General features: G+C 41.6%; 1 protein-coding gene across 1 annotated transcript in view; it reads right to left on the reverse strand.

The window, feature by feature from the left end:
- Nucleotides 1-3,616: 3,616 nt before the first annotated feature.
- Nucleotides 3,617-16,838, reverse strand: part of TRIM61 (tripartite motif containing 61) — a 211,285-nt gene continuing 198,063 nt past the window's right edge. Inside the window, 3 exon segments of the mRNA XM_049094364.1 lie at nucleotides 3,617-4,283; nucleotides 9,319-9,420; nucleotides 9,628-9,738. The gene's annotated coding sequence lies outside the window, so the exon portion shown is untranslated.

The following is a 16,838-nucleotide window of genomic DNA, read 5'->3' on the forward strand; positions in this document are numbered from 1 at the left end:
CACCGAGAAACTATGAAGATGATCTGTTTCATTTTTGAGACATATAAAAATAAAATATGATGTATGGCTTCCTCAAAATTCAAAAACTAAGGAAACATTCTCAGTGGTACAGTAGAGTAGTTACACTAAACACTGGTATAGCAAACAATCCCAAAATAATTGCTTGTTCCTGTCAAGACAGGTGAGTTTAACGTGTGTGCAGGTGAAGTGAGGGGATAGCAGAGTAGCTGTATGTGAGCAATTAATTCTAGCGATGCTATTGACAGAAAAGTCCAGAAACACATCAGTGATCTACCTGAAGTCTTTACAGTGCTTCTACTTTTATAAAAATATTTCACATTTCCCCCCACAATCTTATCAAAGGGAGTCTGCAGTTTTACTCAGAGCTGTGAATTGGGTCTCATGGGCTGTGTAAGATTTGAACAGACCAAGTTATTTCCTACATGAATACATTCATGATAAGCAAGTCTTCGATTAGCCGTTGGCAGCGCAGCCACCAGACACACCCTTCTGCACCTTGGATTGATAGGCACTGAAACATCTCTAACGGTTTGAATTATTTATTTTAGGAAGGGCTTGGGCCCAAAGACTGGGAAAATATTACCAAACCCTTCTCTTCCCCCAGAAGGCTTGTCTCTTCTCATTCCAACAGAGTAAAGAACATTCTAGTTTTCCTTACCAGAATCCTTTTAGATGCCTGAGGCAGGGCAGATGGGAGGTAGAAAGAGAATATAAACTCTTTGGGAATTCCTTCACATGAAGGAAGAAAAGTTGTATTGAGATTTAAATACTCCTGCCTCAACAAACACAAATAACCAAACAAAATTTAACTTCCAAAAATTCAAATCGCTGCCCTAGGGAGAAAGAGCTCAAACTAACAGATGCTCAGTCATTTTAGCAATCTTTTAGAATATTGGAATTTAATAGTTTATTATCTGCACCAATAACAACAAAAATGATGGGACTCTAGGTCTCAGCATTAAAACAAAATTATCCCTACTACATTATCTCTAATATGACAATTGTGAAGAAGGCATCAAGACTAAGTAAGAAATGTGTTTTAATGAATGTTGCTATTGTGTTAAATGAGATTAATATGGGCTTTGAATTTTAGAAACATTGAATTAAGCATCAGGTAATGAAGAGTGATTATCCTATAAAAATAGGAGTATGGGGATCCCTGGGTGGCGCAGCGGTTTGGCGCCTGCCTTTGGCCCAGGGCGCGATCCTGGAGACCCGGGATCGAATCCCACGTCGGGCTCCCGGTGCATGGAGCCTGCTTCTCCCTCTGCCTATGACTCTGCCTCTCTCTCTCTCTCTCTGTGACTATCATAAATAAATAAATAAATAATAAAAATAAAAAAAAAGTTTTAAAAAAAAAAAATAGGAGTATGTACAATGGTCCTCTTCTTCACCAGAGATGCCCCAGTGTGTAGCATCAAACTGTGAACTCCTATGTGAACCCAGAGCTGCCCTCCAGATAGAGCAAGGATTTTGCTAAACTCCCTGCATAACATCAAATAATGGTTTCTCCCCTATTTGTCTTCTCAATTCTGCAAACCAAAGAAAGAAAGAAATGAGGCTAAAAGTCTTTAAAGATAATACGATGAGTTCTTGAAAAGGAAGATTGTATAAAGTCACATCAATTTTAATGGAATCAGATTTGTGAGTTTGGGAGTCGGTCTCTAACTCAAAATACAGTCTCCTCAAAGATGGGCATTGGGCTGTATGCTGATTGGTGGCTCTGGTAGTCAGGGGGACAGAGACTTCGGGTGCGTTTGGGCCGGATGCCATGCACATGCTCTAGCTCTTCTGGAATGAAGTTTATGAAAGATCGTGAAGATGGGCCCCCCTGCTTCCTATCTCGTTCTCATCTGTGAAATCACTGAAATCCTTTCTCAAGATCTCAGCAGAATGATGATATCAGAAAAAAAAAAGTGTCTTTGAGTATATCTCCAAAGAAAATTAAGAGATAGAGCCATTAAACAGAAATGATATATATTTTATTTTGGCACCTGACCTTTTTATGTGGTTAATACATGAAGATAGCCTTAGAAACACTTTTTCTTTTCTTTCTTTTTTCTAGGAAGATAAGTAAAATTTTCTAGGTCTTGTTTGTGTCAGACACTGTGCTAAGTGTTTTGGCATTTGACATATTATCCAATTTAATCCTTGTAACCCCATACAGGTAGGTGTTTTATTTTAATTTTACAAGTGAAAAGAGCTGAGCCTCGGAGAAAAAAAAGATAGAAGGTAAAAATGTTGATCTTTTCTTGAGTTAGAGTATGAATAAGATATGAGCTTATGACCATAACTCTATAAAAACAGTCATTCCAAATAAAGATATTTTTTCATGAGATTATCACTAGTGGAAAGTGTCTTTCTAAGCAGCTGACTGCTCAGTTCAGAAGAAAGTCATTGACGCCAGTCCTTACAACTCCGTTTCTTGGCTCTCTTTGTAATTCATGGTGGTTAAAAGGTCTGTTCCTTGGATGAGATGGTCCAAGTTTGAATCCTAACTGTATGTTTGGGGTGACTACTAGCATAGACTTGCTGGTGGTATTCCGTTAGGCATATTACTCATCTTGGGAATTTGTAGGGGGGGGTTCTTTAGGGGGTAGGGGTGTGATGGTATTGACACGAGACAGCTTGTTCCTGTCTCACCAAGTCCAAGAATGAGTCTCATGGACAACGGAGAGCGAGCAAAGCCATAGAGGCTTATTAAGCAGAGATACAGAGAAAGCTCTCAAAAGTGAGAGGGGTCCCATCAGGGTCGCCACCGAGGGCTTGTAGGGTCTGTCTTTTACAGGACACTGACCAGGGAAGTTGGTAAATTTCTTGTCAATGTCGGGGTGGACATTTAGAAGGAATATGGTGGACGTGTAACAAACAAGATGTTTCTGTATAAAATGAGCACAAACAAGGTGTTTCCTTCTCACCGGTTAATCTCTCCTCCATAATATTTCTCTACATCTGGGGTTTCTGTGAGCCTAGTAGCCATTAAAGGGGGATACTTCCTAACATTTTGGAGCTAGGGAGGTTTATTTTTTCTGTTTTTACTGTCTTATCTCTGTATTCTTGGGATGGGTAGGAGCCTGACTCCGGGGCCTTTCCCTTTATCTTTCCCTGCCTCGCCCCCTCTGCCCCTAACTCCTTCCTACATCAGTATCTATCTACGTGGGGCAGTTTAACATTCTGCAAGTTGACAAGAGAGCGATATGTGGGCAGCTACTATTAAAAGGACCCTGAAAGACAAGATAGGCCACTGTCACAGCTCCGTTGCCCAGAGAGCATGCAAGACCCCCTCAGCAGTCAATAGTCTTCAGGATGCTGGTTTGTGTCCAGCATTGGCCAAGTCTTTATTCGAAATCTCCTGAGGTAACCCTGTGACATTCCCCAGCTCCTTGCCAAGGGGCAGGGTGGAGAGAACCCTATTCAAGCATAACCTCATATTCTGCTTCCATAGTGTTAATTTTCCTCACATGCCTTAGGTTTTCCCTTTTAAATCTCAGTGCGCAATATTGAAAGTCAAGGAAACTGAACGCTGACTTCTTTCTAGTTCTTTTTATTCCTTTTATAATATTCCTACTTCTTGGAGGAATATGGAAGTCTCTGATTAACTAGGGGGAAATGTAAGTTGGGGAAAAGAAAAGCTCAACAAATAATATCTCAAGATATAATCTCGGTTCGTAAGTATGGAGAACAGACTGAAATATAACTGTCTAAAGTTACAGAGTTATTTCTTTTTATTTTATTTTATTTATTTTTTGAGAGACAGAGAGTGCACACGGGTGGGAGGTAGAGGAGGGGCGCAGAGGGAGAGGGAAAGAATCTCGAGTAGGCTTCACACCATACCCAGAGAGAGCCTGATGCTCTATCCCACAACCCTGAGATCATGACCTCAGCTGAAATCAAGAGCCGGGCACTTAACCGACTGAGCTCCTGATGTTAGAGGTATTTCTAGCATTATTTATATGGACAACAAAAACAAAAGTGCCAGATTCACTTATGATGATCATTTTGTTTACAGCCATTTCCCTGCAGTTACCTTTTCTCTCCTCTACGATTTTGCACATTAGTGTACTCCGAAGCTGCTCCGCTCAAATGAGGCGTTGACATTTGCTCCTGTGGTAGTAGAAATTCTAGCGATGGAATGATATTTACTCTTAGGGCAGGCCTTCCTATCGTGTCCCTCCTTCCACTCCCATAACCGTGCACACCCACCACCACGGCTCCTTGTTCATGCTTAACATTTTTGCCTGTGTTTCTTCCATCTCTCACACCTGTATCAAATGATAATGGGAAATATGTTTTATAAACGAAATGCAAGTACGGTCTAAATTCCAATGCTAGAAATTGCCTCAAATAATAAAAATAAGAGCATCCATGTATATAATGGAGTGCTGGAAGCATGTCATAATGCATAAAATAGTCTTCTGTTATTGCTGTTGGAGATTACTGCTTATAAAGCACCTTCCCATGCACTATTTGGTTAAATGTAACAGCTTACTATCTCATTCGAAAGAAGTATCCCAATGAAAGGAAATGTTAGTGGTTTGTAATCTTAAGGAGAGCTGGCCTTCTCTCTTATGCTGAATGCTCACAAAAGCAAGCACACCTGGCCTTTTACTTAGTAAGTGAGCCACGTGCCCAGTTTGGAGAAGGTAGGCTGTGGGAGGTTTGTAGAATGAGGTAGCCAATCCTTTAGGTGCAGCCATGTCTCTGGGAACCGTTTCTATCTGGTCTAAATGTTCCCATTATTTCTGTGATACCCTGTGCACTTTAAATTTTTCAACAATTTTTCCTTTTGAATTTTCATCACTAGCGCTGCCAAAATCAGTCTGTCCCTGCTATTGACAGCCTATGGCTGTCACTAGCTGCCCCTTTCCATTTGTCAACAATGACAAGAATGTCCATGGTACCTGTGAAGGCTGAGTCATTGCTAAGTAATTATAAGGGCCAGCAGGCATTTAGGCAACATCCCCTTTAGTGGATTTCCATAAAGTAAGACTTGTGAAGACTTTCATGGAATATTAAAAATCAGAATTATTTAAATAGAGGTGCCTAGGTGACTCAGTTAAGCCTCTGACTCTTGATTTCAGCTCAGGTCACAATCTCAGGGTCATTACATTGAACCCCATGGAGTCAGGCTCCACACTCAGAGTGGAGTCGGCTTGAGATTCTCTCTCTCTGCCTCTCCCCTGACTCACATGCTCTCTCTCTCTCTCTCTCTCTCTCTCCCTCTATAAAATAAAAATATATAAATAAAATCTTTTTTAAAAAAATCATTTAAGTAAATAATACCAAAGTAGAAAAAACCCATGAGTCATTTTGCCACCAGAATATGCTGGCAACATGGTATTAAGGTTTAGGTCATGATATAACAATAGTTTACATCATGTGGTTGATACACTGTGACCTGCTAGAGTATAAAAATACCTCTATCATTTCCCCTTGTCATTTATATACCATCCTCAGGATCAAAGGAAAAAATGAGATGCTAAGTAGACTACTTCCACACACATCCTCTTACTGAGCCAGGAAAGCCCCAGTTATACTAGGTGGATGTGAAAAGGCGACCTCCTTAACCCTTAAAAAAAATAAAATAAATAAAACTCAGCTCAGGTGCTTTCCCTCAACCCAACCAACTTACATGAGTCTTTAGCTGTTCACTGCTTCCCCAATCATGTATTCTATTTCTATTCCACCATTTGTACCAGCGATTTCACTTTATAATTTTTCTAAAATTATTTCAGTTCTGCACATGTTGGCTTCCTATCTCCCAGCAAACAGAAACTGTGACTAATATTTTTGAATCCTACCAATTAAACCTGGTCCAGAGCTCTATACATCATAGGTACTGCTTAGCAATTAAATCTAAGTTTGCAAATATATACATATTGAAAACCTATTTGACGTGAATAACAACAGGCTGTAGAAAATGCAAAGATGATTAAGACATAGCCTTACCTTGCAGTCATGAAAATTAACATTTAGTAGATAAGAGAGGCTCGTGAACAATTAGCGATAATAAAGGTAAAATGCTATAATTGCGCATGTAATTAGCTAATATATGCACGAATGCTTAAAAAAAAAGCAAGACATTTGCTATTAGTGATTACAGACGAAGGCAATTCCTTTACACTTAAAAGACCAGGAAAAACTTCGAAGTGAACAAAATCAAGTGTCTCGGGAGGATAAACATGAGAGGAGTGTATATCAGACTGAGCCTGAGCAAGTGCATGGTGAGCCAAGAGTGCAAGTTACACTAATCAAGAAGTTTAGCATGGCTACGTACTATGTGAGTGAAGGAAGATGCAGGGAGTTGGAATTTTAGCTGAAATCGTCATGGTAGGTGTTGGAAACCATACTAAATAGTTGGATTTTATTCTGCAAGCCTCTATTCCCCAAATTGTTGTCCAGGGAATTCTAGTCCCAAGAGATTTTCTATTACTAGACAGATGTGTGGCCAGAAACGTGGGGAAAATATGCATACAATGCTCCCCTCTTGAATATTCCTTATGCACATGAGTACACCAAAATTTCTGAAAAGTCTGATAGTAAAAAAGATTCTTAGTATTTTTAACTCACAGTTTCTCAAGCTTTATAATTCTTTCAATAATTCTTCGATGACATTTATTAACACCTTGTGGATCTAAGTCTCAGGAGAATGAATATGGTTTATGAAATGCTACTAGGCAAAGAGGACCAATTGTTTACCTGGATGGAAGTGAGTGATGGGGTCTGACTCATGTTTAATAAATGTTCATAGATTTCTCATTTCAGAAAAGGAATTTCAAGCAAGACAGATTTATCAGTGAGATCCCCGAAACACAGCCACCAAACCTATCAGTCCTGAAAGGGGGAAGTAGGGTAAATTGGTATAACCCTTTTTTGTCACAATGAAATATATGTAACATAAAGTTTGCCATTTTAACCATTTTTAAGAGTACATTTCAGTGATATTAACTGCACTGACATTGTTGTGTGATCATCAGTACTAGTCATTTTGAGAACACTTTTCCATTATCTGGGGCACCTGGGTGGTTCAGTTGGTTCAGCATCCAACTCTTGATTTGGGCTCAGGTCATGATCTCATGGGTGGTGGTATCGAGCCCCAAATTAGGCTCCTTGCTCAGTGGGGAGTCTGCTTGATATTCTCTCTCTCTCTCTCTCCCTCTCCTTCTACCCCTACCCCTCACCCCCTGCTGACTTCAAGTAAATAAATAACTATTTTTTTAAAAAGAACTTTCCCATCATCCCCATCTGGAACTCTATACCTATTTAAACAATCCCCATTACTTCTCACCCACTCCAGCCCCTGGTGACCACTATTCTTCTTTCTGTCTCTGTGCATCTGACTATACCGAGTAACTTATACAAGTGGAATCACTCAATATTTGTCCTTTTATGTCTGACCTAGTTCACTTGGTATATTTTGGGCATGATTCATTTTTAAAATAGATGGTCTGAGATCTATGAAAGAAATAAAAAAAAAACAAAACCAACACAAAGAACTGCATACTACCAAGTCCTAGTGAGAATTACCAGCAAAAAAAGCCATGCAATACAAATCTAAGTGTAAAGCACTGAAGGATGTAAAGGCATCAGAGCTTTCTTCAAGAGGGCAACCCTCTAATATAAAGAGCAGAAAGGTAAAGCGCTTAAGATTCATTTTACCCAGTTACGTAACTCTGTAGGAGATTGTGTCATCCCCTGTCGTTTATCTGGAGACTAATCAACATTATCCAGGCCTTCAAAAGGCTTTGCTTATGTTTAAATATCCAGAGTTCAATAAATAAATAAATAAATAAACAAAAAAGAAAAAAGAATAAATATCCAGAGTCCCTCAAACATCACAGAAGCCATTGAAGCTACCGTACTGGCTCTTCCATAAACAAGTGCATAGACTGAGGATCATGCTTTCATTTGTCCCATATGGTTACCTTTCAAATCATAAACAGCAGAACATGACCATAGAACATCTGATTAGCACTCAGATATCAAAGGCAAAACATGACTGTTTTGCTGCCCTGGGAAATTCTCACAGGGAAACAAAACAGAAAAATTAAGTGTACTTGTGGTAAAGAAAGAAAGCTGAGAAAAAGGGAAAGTATTACAGTTTATCTTTTTTATCTTCTCCATGTCTCCTGAAATTATATTGTTTTAAGCCCAAATCCTGTATATCTACGCAATCTCGAGATGGGTCCTAAAGTCTATCACCTTGGTCCTAAAACCCTAGTTCCCATGACCTAGTTCTCTCCCCGACGAAACCATCTCTCACAGGGCTGCCAGGTGGTCTTCCCACTATAGCAACACCATGATACTTTCCCTTCTTTGCTGCAAAATCTCTAATGCTCTAGTCATCTCTGTGGTCCAATGGTTAGGTTCAACATTCATGATTCCCCATCATTCAATCTTTTTTTGAGGCCAGGTCAAACTCCTGGAAATCAGCCATCCCTTCTCTACTTGTGGAAACCCAGTCTTCCAGTGTGTGTCATCAAGTGCTGTTTGCGGTAGATACTTCTATTTGTAGCCTTTGAAAAGACAGCTGAGTGAAGGAAAAAGCTTTGGAGTCCGCGTGCTCAGGTTCACACCGGGCTTCCCACCTGTGTGACCCAAGGCTAGTTGTTTAATTTCTTTGTGCCTCAGCTTCCTCACCAAAAGAAGAAGAAGCTAACAACATCTATGTGACTGGATGTGGGATCAGATTACATGAGGTAATATAGAGGAGGCTCTTGAACAGTACTGGATAGTGTTAGCTGTGCCTGGTCTGTGCTAACTTGTACTATCAAGCACAACGCAATGTGGCTCACTCAACAGTGTCTTCTGGATGAAAGGACCAGTTGAAATTAAATAATAATGTAACTAAATGTAAGGTTCTTGGGGCACCTGGGTAGCTTAGTCGCTTAAGCATCCAACTCTTGATTTCGGTTTAGGTCATGATCTCAGGGTTGTAAGATCTAGCATCAGGGTGGGCCTCCACACTCCATCTCCCTATGCCCCTTCCCCCCTCCAAAAAAAAAAAAAAATTCTTGTCTTCCATACAGGATACCCTGTTAAAATTGAAAGTTTCTGAACGATTTAGTCATGTCTACCATGTTTATGAATTATGAAAGGAAATAAAATTCTAATCTGCTCACTTTTTGATCTTGGTAATAAAAGTGAGTCAAACAAAAGAAGAAAGAGAAAAGGAGATTGATAGGAAAGAAAGGTCACCTGTCTATAGATGTCTCTTTTGTTTAATTACATTCTCATGCACGCTCCACACAGCCTCTCTGCAAATGCTTGCATCACAGAATTATGAACGATACTCACCTAGAGATCAATCATTCTGCTTCCTTACCACAGATGAAGCCTAGTTCCTCCCTGGGGACACAGTGTCCCTCTTAAAGTCCTCCAGTGAAAGTAGACAGACCCCTAAAGAATTAAATAATAATAAAAAAAAAGATTGCATACATTTCAGTGCCAAAATTTGGCAAGCAGTCCCCTTCCCTTACCCATCTCTGGATTTTATAATATGCCTTGTTTTGTTTAGTTGTGCTGTTTTAAATTCTTTTTATGAATTTACATTCACCCCTTGCATTATGGTTGCTCCCGTCCATTGACCTCCAGATCCTCTCTCACCTTCCTGGATTTTTTTATGAATATCTTTAACGTGGTCCTTGTATTTCACTCTTGGGTCTTCATTAATATCCTTGAAACTGCCATTTGGACTGGGAAATAGAGAAAAGTGATCTGCAGAAACAAAAGAAGAGGAAAACAGATGCACAGAGGAGGCTTCCTGGGTCTCTACAGCACTCCAGCTCATGATAGCCCTCTGAGGCCTTGCAGAATGCCTGCTCTTAGAGTCGTAAGAGACCTAGTAACCTTCCCTTTTCACTGAAGTTGTACAAATGGAGTTTGTGTTCTAACAGAACAATCCTTTTGGGGTGTTATTTATTTGCCTAAAGTCAGAAAAAGTTACAGCTCTCATGGTAATGTGGTCTTCATTTATGGCATGAAATCAATGCCTGACACCATCTTTGCCTCATTTTTTACTTTAATGAAATGAGAAGTTGTATTTAACTGCTTCCTGGAGCTATCAGAAAGAACTAATCAATCAGCAGAATGTGTCCTGAAGAAATGTGGTTACCACCTCCCACACGGGAGGCACAGCGTTCCCGCAGGAACTGATGACTACTCTAACTAGATCATCTCCCTATAGCTTTTTAACTTGAGGGATGGGGGGAGGATTTCACTAGTACTGGGTTCAAGTTTGGCTCTGACTCTTCACTACTTCTGTGGCAAGTACCCCCGAGGGTTCAGTGATCATCTGAGCAACTCAAGATAAAGAATCAGGTGGTGAACTTAGATAGGGACGTGGAGTGTTAGGGATCCGAATCATTGCACATCCATAGACTTACCTAGTCCGGCGCTTAGGATCCCAGACAGAGCAAATTCCTTACTCTAAGTGTTTTCTCCAATTACTTTGTCCTCACTCGTATCTTTGATGTGTCTGTTTTCTCTCTAATTTTTAGCCTCTGGCTTTAATTCCTTAATGTGTATATCTTTATTTTTAAGCCAATCACATAAACACTTTACAGATGGTCTAAATCTTGAATCCCTTCATGTTCTCTTAAATAGCAAGATTTTTGTAATGGTTCTATCTTGATTACCTGAAAATATAACTGAAGTATATGACAACTCATTTTTGTGTGATCTCTCTCCAAATTTGATCCAAACCCTGATAAAAGCTCAACGCGACACCAAAAACCGACCAAACAAAAACACTCCATTTGATTTTATAGCCAACTAATCAAATTAAAGCCTCTATGTCCTCCTTCTCTGATTTATCTTCCAAGGAGGATTTGACCATCTTGATGAAACAACCATTAACCTAGATTTCATCTGATTTAAGAGTCTCCATATAATTCCCAAGTGACAAAGATATATGATCTTTGGATATTCATTTGAAAAGAAAAAAGATACAATGTAAAAGACTTTTGACTGAGCTTGGAGTGAAATTGTACGGCTGCCCACTATTGGAGGATGAATCCCATCGGTACCCTCCCCCTTCCCTTCTCTTACTGATATATGGCTCCTAAAACTCTGCTCCCTCCAATTTCACTCACGGATTGTGTCCCCCTGCGAGCAGCCATGTTTGCTAAAGCTGAAATGTCATGATGATGGATCACAACCAGACACTCCATTTGGGGCTAGATGCCTGCGATCTGTCATTATGTGCAAATTTGCTTCTCACTGGATCTGGGAGAGATAAATAAGGAAGATGAAACTGCACATTGTTTTATATCCTGTTTTAAGTAAACGAACATGTAGCCCTATTAGATTCGGGGTCAGGCATCGGGGGAGTCCATGCAGCCTGTGAATTATGGAGGTGGGCCAGCTAAGGCCCCTCTAAGCCCTTCTCTTGCTTCCTTCCAGATTTTCAGATGCACAACAGCACCTAAGAAACACTTGAGGCCATCTGACTTAAAGTCTATTTCATATTTGTTCACTTCTTGCTTGAACCCTCGACCTACTCCTCATCTCCTCCGACTCACCCAGATCCTAATCCAAAGATGAATCCTTGGATTCATTATAGATGATGCCATTTCAGTCTCCAGCAGAAGCCCTGGGGAAACTCTCACTACATCTACTTTATCTCCAGTGAATATCAAATCATATTTCAATGTATAAAAGTGAGAAAGACTTTATCAGTTTTATTAAAGCTGTAAATTTTGTTTTTAAAGCCTGCCAAAGCCTGTGCTCCTAGAACCCTCACAGAGCAAATTAACTTTCTGGCCACTCCTTTCTCTGCTGAGTCCTCCAACTGGCCAGACCAACAAGACACTCCACACGGATCATGCGTGGGAATTGTCCTATGACTCAGGTTAGCAGCTTCTGTCAAGAGGGATATTTTTGTTTATTCTATCTGGACTCATACTCGGCACTATGCTATAACTCAAAAAAATTTTTTTTTAATTTAAAAAACTGCACACCTGAGAACTGCAGGTCAAGAGGACTACAGGCACCTCTGGTTTTGCAGACATACAATGGTTACCCTTGAGTTGTCTGGAACCTCAGAAGTGCCTCCTGTTTTCAATTTTTTTTTAAAGGAGATTCCACCCCCAGCATAGAACCTAACATGGAACCCAACATCAGGCTTGAACTCATAACCCTAAAGTCAAGAGGCAGCCATGTAACGGCTGAGCCACCCGAGTGCCCCTCCTATTCTCGCTTCTTGTCATGACCTTCTGTGCATGCTCTTAATGTGATCCAACCCCAGCCTGGCCTGGATCTCCCCATTGCCTCTCCCCTCCCACACCGTCGCCAGCCCTTGCAGGACTCCCACAGATACTGCTGTCTCCTGAACACAGCTCGGACCTACCCTGCAGAGTCCACCCAAATGGAACTATCTTTTCTCCTGCCTGTTGAGGTTTTATACATTGTGTAAGTACCAGGCCAGATACCCAGTGTTCTAGGCTCCTCAGTTGGATACAACAGCTTTCTTCCCCTCTCCACATTCATGCGGCAATTTGTGTCTCTTCCTCATCTGCCTCCCTCCTTATGACCAGTGCTCATGATTGCCCTGATTCTCTTAGCACCTAACACTGTCTTCCTAATCAAGGCAGAGGGAAAAATTTGCTGAAGAAGCTCAAATTCCAACAGAAAGAAAGGGTGAATGGCTTACAGGGCAGGTTACGGAACCCAAGGAAAGCTGTCATGTGTTCTCGGGTAGATGCGGTAACAATGGCTCTATGGGTGTGATGCTTGGCCTACCAGGTGGCACTCATGGATTCAATCTTTTGTTTATCCATTTAGGCAAACAACACCCTCTGGGGAGTCGAGGACATTTTACAAATCTGAACATATCTCCATAGTGGCAGTAGGGGATGATATTTCCAGAACCTAAATAAACCCCCAAAGACTCCCTCACGCTTACATTTTTCAACATTTCTAAAGACATAGAAAAAAAAATGAGAAGGCTAGCCCTCTGATGGTGATGGGAACGTTCATCATGGAGATAACTCCTTCCTGTCGCGGGTGGAAACGCCAGCACTAGGGCAAAGACCACAGAAGCTGTATCTTGTTAGCTTCCTGAGTACCTAGACTAAGACCTGGGCCAGGATAGGTCTTAAGGTAAGTGAAATAAGGGGTAGAAAATCAGTTGATAAATGTACATGCGCAGGAAGCCGCGCTTTTAGAGTCACACTCAGAAAGTGACACTTTGCTCTCTCTTGAAGCTTCAGATGTGCCTGCCAGGTGCTCAACAAATACTTGCCAGGAGACTGATTGAATGGCAGCCAGGTCAGGAAGCCTTTTAAACCAGGTTAAACGTTCAGCTCCATCCTAACATCAGTCAGAAGTCATTAAAATGTTTAAGCTGGAAAGTTACGTGGTTGGATTTCCGTTGAAAGGATCGTACCGGTGGAGGACGAAGAGAGGGCACAACGGAGGGCTGGGACAGTGTTTGGGCCACAAGACCCCAGGTGGCGGCCAGCAGGGAGAAGTGAGGAGTAGTTCCACAGAGTTTTAGAAGGAAGGATTCACAGGATGCGGTGATGGGCAGGCGTGGGAGGGTGGGGAGCAGGCAGGGAGGCCGGAGCAGCTGCCACCTTGCAGCTGAAGGAACCCAGGGGGTTGCACGTAGAACCAGCAGGAGAGCGGGGTTCGCGGGAGACTGCGGGGCGCCCGCAAACCACGAGTGGACGGCAGCTGACATGTCCCGGCAGAGAAGTCCGGTGGCTCATTGTTTCCTGGGGTCAGGACTTAGGAGAGGGAGCGCACGCGGAAGGTAAGACCCGAGGCGGTTGCAAGTCAGCGGCGCACAGGCCAACTCCCGCCAGGCCCATCGGCCAGCACGGCCGGCCGACCGACTGGTGTGCAAGCTGCGGGCTCTCAGCTGGGAGAAGAGGCCTGACCTTCCGCTTTGCTTCAGAAACGTTGCAGATGCAGTAAAGTGAAAGCCCCGTCCACTCCGTCAGGCAGCAGGGAGGAGGCCTGAGAGGCAGCTCCCCGGGACAGACCTGCTGGGGGCTCTGTGGTGCTCCCCTCCTTGCCAGGAGGCCGGCACCGCCCTGACGTCTCCTGTAGTTTGTCCTTCCTAGAGTCCAGCTGAGAGCCAAGTGAAATCCTTCACATGCTCCCCTCTCTACGAAGAGCCAGGAGGTGACAGCTGGCAAGGGGACCAAGCAGTTCATGGGAAAACAACGTTTTTGCGCCTGTCCCTATCATCGTGTCATGCACCTAGCACCCAGAGGCATGCGGCATGTGGCATGACCTCTAGCACAGCTTCCAGAGCTTTTTTGAGTGACTATCGTGACATTTAGCTGACGGATTCATTACCCGAACCCAGCAGCACTCGGTTCCCTCTCATAAGGCTGCACTGAGCCAGGAATCAAGGTCCATTCTTCCTTCATCTTTATCTTTGATGCCATCACGAACTATTTTTACATCCTTGTTAAATTGGTGGTAATTCATTTACAGTAAAATTATACGTGTTGATATTCTTTTCGGATGATATTACCGATACATACGCAGATGAGACTGTCATTTGATGGAGCATGTGGGAAAGCACTACTGAGCTAACCTTAGGCCACGCTTATATTGGCAATTACAGGCCTATGTATTTTCTTTTTTTCTTTTTTTTTTTTTTTAAGATCTTTACTTATTTGAATGAGAGAGAGAGAGATAGTAAGGGAAAGCGTGAGCAGGGGTGGAGGAAAAGGAGAAACAGGCTCTCTGCTGAGCAGGGAGCCCACGAGGCTCGATCCCAGGATGCTAAGATCATGACCTGAGCTGAAGGAAGGCAGATGCTTAACCGCCTGAGCCACCCAGGCGCCCCAGGCCTTCTGAATTTTCAAGAAATGCAGCACAGACCTGTTTAGAGATTTCTAAAACCTCCTAATGGTGAACAATGAAGCACATCTTACATGAGGATAAAGCACAGACCGGTTTTATTTATTTAAAAAACAAAACTAGGGATGCCTGGGTGGCTCAGTGGTTGAGCGTCTACCTTGGGCCCAGGGCGTGACCCCGGGGTCCTGGGATCGAGTCCTGCGTCAGGCTCCCTGCATGGAGCCTACTTCTCCCTCTGCCTGGGTCTATGCTTCTCTCTCTGGGTCTCATGAATAAATAAATAAAATCTTTAAAAAACAAACAAACAAAAATCAAAAGCAGGAACTTACTCGGCTCCACCAGGCTCAGGTCCTAATTGTGCCACAGACTTGCTGTCAGCCTTCAGACAGTTCATTAACCTATCAGAAACTTTCTATTAAATAAGATTAAATAATAGTTGGAAAGCCTACTTTTTAGAATGAAGTAAAAATGTTTGATAAAGCCATACATGACAGTTTACAAATTTTAGTCGTAGTCCTGTTTTCTCGCCATAACAACAACAAAATAGCTTATGTGGAATCGCCTTCTGGTTCAAACCAACCTTTCATCAGCTGTCTTCTGATTTATTAATACTACGTTAACAGTTGAACTCATTGGGGAAAAAAACAGAGACTTTGCATTGGTGTTTCATAAAATACATATAGTGAAAAGAAAATCGTTTTAATATTGAACTGTCCTTTCAGAAACATGACTTTTGGCTTCTCTTTGGTGCCCCTTAACGCTGATTTTATATCTAATAATGTGATACATTTTCTGAAAAGCCGGCCCTTCAGAGGCTGGAAGTTTGTGCAAGTTACTAAAAAAGTCAGAAACAGCGACAGACACTGCAAATAATGTGCTGTCGCCAGGAGACAGGAGCTGCAATGATGCCCTCTTGTGAGAAGGTTCCATCACTGCACCTCGCAGGTGGATGACGTCATACGAGGTTCTAGGCGGAGGATGGTATTAGCTCTAATTTTAAGTGAATGACTTCTGCTGCTCCTTATTTTAGCTTTAGGAGATTCTCATAGGTGACAATCGTTGACTATGATCCTCTAAGCCAAAAATGTAATCCGAAGTTGACTTTTACTATTGAGTATTCCTCACATTTTCTTTGTATTCGTGACAGTGTTGGAAAATTTTTGTTAGGAAGCAGAGGTTTTTTTGAATTTGTATTTTGATTGGAGTTTTATTTAAGTGTTATAAATACATATATATGAATCATAATTTTGCTGCTTTTCGTAGAAGAGGCGAGGAATTAATAGTTAATATTTACCCACTAAATGCCAGGCAATGGGCTTTATATAAATTTATTGTTGTTATTCAGTTCTTCTATCAACCAGATATTAACTTCTCCATTTTAGTTAAGAGGAAAATCAGCGTCAGAGAGGATAATACTTGAATTCATACAAATAATAAATAATAAACCTGAGATTCAATAAATCTCTGAGCCCTATTAATATTTAAGCATTCCAGGAGCATCTGGCTGGCTCAGTTGGTAAAACATGTGACTCTTGATCCCAGAGTCATAAGCCTGAGCCCCACCTTGCGTGTAAAGTTTACTTTAAAAAAAAAAAATATTTGGATATGTCGATTATGTATTAATAAAACTGAAAAACAAAGATTAATAAAAACCATTGCAGCATTATAAAGTAAACATATAAATATATGTATGTTCATATATACTATCTTCATCTTCAAAAAATGTCATCACCTAAGGAGTGATAGTAAAGCACTGATGTGTTGTGCTGACTGATGTGTGTTCGGTACCTTGCAACGCGACGCAGCCTGAGGAAAACCGGGGCAGCTTCTCAGTGAAGATGACATTTGAGCTCAGACATGAAGGCTGAGGAAGAAGTTCGCCAGGTGAAGAAGGAGCAAGGTAGGATGTTTTTCTCAGGCTCAAGCCTAGATTCTATTCTGTGATAACTAGGATTGGATACAGGTGCTTCCAATAAACCAAAATATCAGTCTTTTTA

Source organism: Canis lupus, chromosome 15, assembly GCF_003254725.2.
Source record: "Canis lupus dingo isolate Sandy chromosome 15, ASM325472v2, whole genome shotgun sequence".
Classification (NCBI taxonomy): Eukaryota; Metazoa; Chordata; class Mammalia; order Carnivora; family Canidae; genus Canis; species Canis lupus.